The sequence below is a fragment of the Helicoverpa zea genome, chromosome 2 (assembly GCF_022581195.2).
Source record: "Helicoverpa zea isolate HzStark_Cry1AcR chromosome 2, ilHelZeax1.1, whole genome shotgun sequence".
NCBI lineage: Eukaryota > Metazoa > Arthropoda > Insecta > Lepidoptera > Noctuidae > Helicoverpa > Helicoverpa zea.
In genome coordinates, this window is record NC_061453.1 from 11,644,976 (window position 1) to 11,650,631 (window position 5,656).

The following is a 5,656-nucleotide window of genomic DNA, read 5'->3' on the forward strand; positions in this document are numbered from 1 at the left end:
AACTTTGCGCAGAGGCAAAATCGTAACCAATGAGGTTAATCCGAGGTGCGATTATTGCTAGTTGAAAACTTTACCAATACCCCGCCGTGTGGACGTGAAATACCGTCCGCGATGGCAATTTTTGAATGGCCTTTATAGGCCTAAGAATACCCTAAAAATACGTGTAGCTAATCAGCGCCGCAAGTGGCCAAAGTTGGAACTGTTCCGTTGAGATTATTTTAGATTGAACACAATCATTTTTTTTTTTTTCAACAAATATTCATGAATGACCTGCTTAGTTTCCTCTCTGAATCGTCGAGTTTTATTAGATTTATCAAACTTTTTGGATCGTAAAAGTCCTAAGAATGTCAGAAACAATGGTCGCCCTTAGTTCAACAGCTAGGAAACACGGGCAGCGGCTGAGATTTATTGCTACACGTGCCCACGTGTGCCGAATACAGGCCCTTGATACTTGTATCATACAGAATAATCCTGTTTTTGTATTGTACAAATAAATCAAGAAGAAAAGTTTGGATAAAGACGTTATCTGTGCTAATACTATAAAGAGGAAAGATTTTACTATTTTTTTGTAAGTTAAGAGTAAACAGTCGGGAGACAGTACGCCCGATGTATGGCAATTTTTTTTTAAAGAAAATTTTGATTCCAATTAAAGTTTTCAGTCGGTCGGATACCGGCTAAATACCTTATCTCGTTATTGGCGTACTTCCATTCATCTTCATACTGATTGATGAGCGCAAGCAAACTATAGACCGACTAAAATGATGTAGTATGCAGACCTGATTTGAAAAATTCGAAGCTACACTATCTTCTGGTGGTTTCCACGAGACGCGGCTAAAACCGCTGGAAACAGCTGTTTAAAAAAATAAATCAAGAAGAAAAATAGGTCTTTATAAAGACATTATCTAAAATGAAGCCTTAAAGCGTTAAGGAAAACGCGTACAAAACATAAATCTTCTAAATGAAGCGTGCTCTCCACGTACAAACTTTGACCTTAATTAAAGGACGATGTGGTTTTACAAAAGAAAAAAAATAAGGGTTACACTCCCCGAGATAACTAGCTTCAGTAATTAATTAGATTTACGTGTCCCAACTTCCTTTTTTTATTTCTATTGTTAGAAAATATCTCTTCTGCTTTCTGTGAATGTAGAAAATTAGTAAATGTTAATTAAATGGAAGAAAACATTATTGTATGAAGTCTGACAGTAAAAATTGCAATTAATACGGAACCCTTTTTGCGAGTTTCGTTCTACACGTTTTTCACTTATTTTTCTCCCTCAACAAGAATACAAAAAGCCAGATTAAGGCGCTTTTTAAACGGTTTTATTTAGCTCACCCTGTTTGTTTTATTTATTCTTGGGTCAAATTTAGTAATTCAAATTTAAGTACCTTCCTGTTATCAGATTGATCTCAAATTTGGTACACACCTTCAATTCCGATGACAATACAATATAGTAATATGAATAACATTGTAAATCCAAGATGGCCGCCGGTACAAAATGGCGGATAACGTAGGTTTTATCAATCCCGTCAATGTGGGTATCAAATGAAAGTGCTCAACCAGTAGAATACAATGTACTATATAAAATTCAAATCCAAGATGGCGGCCTCTACAAAATGGCGGATAACTTAGGTTTTATCAATCCCATCAACATGGGTATCAAATGAAAGGTCTCAACAAGTAGAATACAATTTACTATGCAAAATTGAAATCTAAGATGGCCGCCGCTACCAAATGGCTGATAACAATTTTTAATAAACGGTTTTATTTAGCTCATCCCGTTTGTTTTATTCTTGGGTCAAATTTAGTAATTCAAATTTCACCCTCTTCCTGTCAACCGATTAATCTGAAATTTTGTATACACCTTTTATTCCGATGACAATACAATATAGAAATATCAATAACATTGTAAATCTAATATGGCCGCCGGCACAAAATGGCGGATTACATTTATTAAACGGTTTTTTAAACGGTTTTATTTAGCTCACCCCGTTTGTTTTATTTATTCTTGGGTCAAATTTAGTAATTCAAATTTAAGTACCTTCCTGTTGTCAAATTGATCTGAAATTTGGTACACACCTTTAATTCCGATGACAATACAATATAGTAATATCAATAACATTGTAAATCCAATATGGCCGCCGATACAAAATGGCGGATTACATATTTTTCTACAACCCCCTCAATATGGGTATCAAATGAAAGGGCTACTCAAGTAGAATACTGTCAGCAACCCCAGCGGGGCCCAACAGGGCCAAGGCCTGCCTGGGCTGCGGGATTGTCCGAAAGAGTGACCGTGGTCGTGGTACATAAAAGGCCTATGACGAAACACAACGGTTTTTAGTCAGTAAGAGTCTGGCACTCCCTCACCGCTGCTGAACCATATATAGAATGAAGAATATTCGGTAGGCATTATCATTATATACTAAAAACTAGAAAATAAAAAATTGGTAAAAAAACTTTTAAGTTAAACGGTTTTATCTTATGTGCACTGAAAACTAAAAAATAAAAAAAGAGTTACTTACCTGTCAACCTACGTAGGTGGTCCCGGTCATATTAGACTAAAATAAAAACGTGGGACCCTCTGAAATCCTACCTATGACAAAGCATATCTTTATACTTTGGTAGATCATGAGCTCGGCGTTCGCTGGTGAAGCCGCTACGGCTGATTATTGATTGTCAAAATCTCCAGTTACGATTATAGTAAGTCGATGCAATCAATGGGCCCCACGTTTTTATTTTAGTCTAATATGACCGGGACCACCTATGTAGGTTGACAGGTAAGTAACTCTTTTTTTATTTTTTAGTTTTCAGTGCACATAAGATAAAACCGTTTAACTTAAAAGTTTTTTTACCAATTTTTTTTGTATTAATATTTCAGAGCTTGTTGCTGTTGAACAACATGTTTTGTAGATAATTTTGTCAATTTGATACACAAATAGTCTACAGTCTAGTATACAGAAATTAGGTACATAAATTATTTATTCCCGAGCGTAGAAAGTAGGCATTTCCCTCGGGATTTGATTCCAACCGTGGGAAACCACTGATAATATGGGTACCTACCTAGTCATTTGAAATAAAACTTGACTTATAAGTTTGTTAGGTATATATTTTCTGCTATGCAAGAAAGCTATTTTTATTACATTTTATCTCTACCATTAACTATCATTAAATACTAGACTTATGTTTTGCTTTAGTTCCGTAAGTAAACGCTAGAGGCGCTGTAAAAATCACCATACAAAAAATTACACAGTCGGTAGGTATCGAGTATCAATAAATACTATTGCTTCTATCTCATAGCAGAGGTACTGATATCGCAAATAAGAGATTACAGCATTGTTTGTCAAAATACATTCAATACCGACTTTACATAGATATTAGATATTGTCAGCTTATGTGCCTGACGCCTACGCTCCTAGTAATCTTGTTGATGTTTTGTAAAGTCAAATATACCATTCATAAGGCTGATAGAACAGCCCACGTGTTTTTGAGTTCGTTACTTTGTTTTATGGGGTTTATTTATCTTTCAGTACTGATATAAGAGTTATATGATATGTGAGTTTGTTTATGGCAATATCAGAAGCTACAAATTCTATTTAAAAAAAGATTTCAGTGTTAGATTGCCCATTTATTGAAGACAGCGAAAGATAAAGATAAGTAAGAGAAAGATAGTCTACAACCTAAAAAAGAACTTACGGTTTTTATCCGGTTGCGTGAAATAGCTCCTCCGCGACGCAGATGAAACTTCAAGCAGAGTCTGTGATATGGTTAGAACATAATATCAATAAATGTTACTGTTACAGCCTTTTTAACGTCCCACTGCTGGGCACAGGCCTCCTCTCATACGGAGAAAGATTGAGCATTAATAACCACGCTTACTCAATGCGGGTATCAATAAAAATTGGCAAGTAAATAAACAATACACAATAAAATGAAACGTACTTAATCGTACTCAACAAAAATTGTTCGTACGGAAGCGACTACAACCTACGTGTTTGAATTTGCATTCACAATAAAATGCCAAGAAAAGGCGTGGGTTCACATGTCAGAATGAATGTATAAATGTAAATTCTGATATAAGCGGGATTTACATGAAGCAGCCTGTAAGTAATAAAATTTTCAGATGGAATTTGAAGGCTATTTTGGGTAAAACGGAACGACGACAGTTAAATTATCACTCGTTCATTCAATGCCATGTACTCACGAATATTACCCGACTGCATCGGAAAAGGGTTATGATTTTAATAACATACCTACTTTATGTGACTTTGATGTTAAACTCAGAAGATGGGATTGAATTATTTATCTATTTTTGGAAACAAGAAGCTACCCATACATAACTTCAATGCTCCTCCGCATGAAAAGAGGTCACCATTCTAATAGGCCATTTGAGCCTTGTATACTAACAGTTTATAATGATCCAAAATCTTTGGCACATTAACTACAAAGGTCTAGTATTATGGCGTATCCTGTGGGCAGTCGACCTACAACAACAAAATTATACGCAAGCCTACACTGTCATTTACATAATTCAAAGCGGCTGAAAGCAAAAACCGGGTATTAGGCCTCAATAGTGGGCTATGAATTGTGACTGTGTTCCTTCTATAATATACTACAACTTCCTTGCGGTTCCACCCGCTTATAAAGGGAACTACTTTCTGGATAAAAAGTAGTTTATGTCCTTTTTCATGATCTTGACTATCAGTGTACCGAATATCATTTAAATCGGTTTAGAAGTTTTAGCGTGAAAGCCTGAAGGACAGAGTTATATTCGCACTTACAACATAAGGATAGCCGATTGATATTCCATTAGATGTCTAAAAAAGACAAGCCAGTTCTACTATTCCTCAACGAATTGAATTGTCCGAAAAAAATGAATTTTCTGTATGCCTTTATATCACTGACTTTCCATAAAGTAACTGTAGCAGAAAAATCGTATCAAATCAAGAAAGCCAAATCAACTTGCAAATCCCAACTCGGACCCAACCCAAACATTATTACAATCGATTCATAATAATCGCTTACCCTTCTCGATTATTATTCCGAATACGTTTCTCGCACGACTCGATTGGCCTCAATAGTTCATTACTCATGTCGATTGGTGATCGGTAATGGTCGGGTATGTTCGACTATATTCGGGTATGTTCGGCTCTTCTCGGGAATGCGATATGGTCCAATATTCTACACGCGTCCTGGCGTGCATGTTGAAAATCAGATTTAATAAGACCTACATAATAAGAGTTGGGCATACGTGAAGCTTTTCCAATGTTTATAATTCTTACCAAACTATACCAAATATAGAATGGTTCCTGAAAAACTGATTTTTTATTCCTTTCTAGAGGTTATTGGAATAGGGGTAAAATACCTCGAATACATTTATTTTTGGCGGCTCACCTGTCAATCTAGCTACTTCATGGAATTGAAAAGTGAAGGTGAAGTCATTACTTAAAAAAGTCGACTTATCGATGAATTTTTTGGCCTTTGATTGGCATACACTTTTGTAAGTTTTTTTTTTATACATTAGCATAATAAACCACTGCTATAATTTGTTTGGGTATAATGGCATTTAAGAATATTGTTTTTGAAATAGAATAATTATTTTTTTAGTCTTGAATTACATTTTAAAATAAAGTCAGTAAGTTTAAGAGTCATTTGTTA

At 35.3% G+C, this 5,656-nt stretch overlaps 1 non-coding gene across 1 annotated transcript; it reads left to right on the forward strand.

Annotated features, from left to right (window-relative positions):
• LOC124645334 lies at positions 1–140 on the forward strand. The gene has a single exon (XR_006986212.1). It is a non-coding gene; the product is annotated as a U4 spliceosomal RNA (small nuclear RNA).
• The last annotated feature ends 5,516 nt before the right edge of the window (positions 141–5,656 follow it).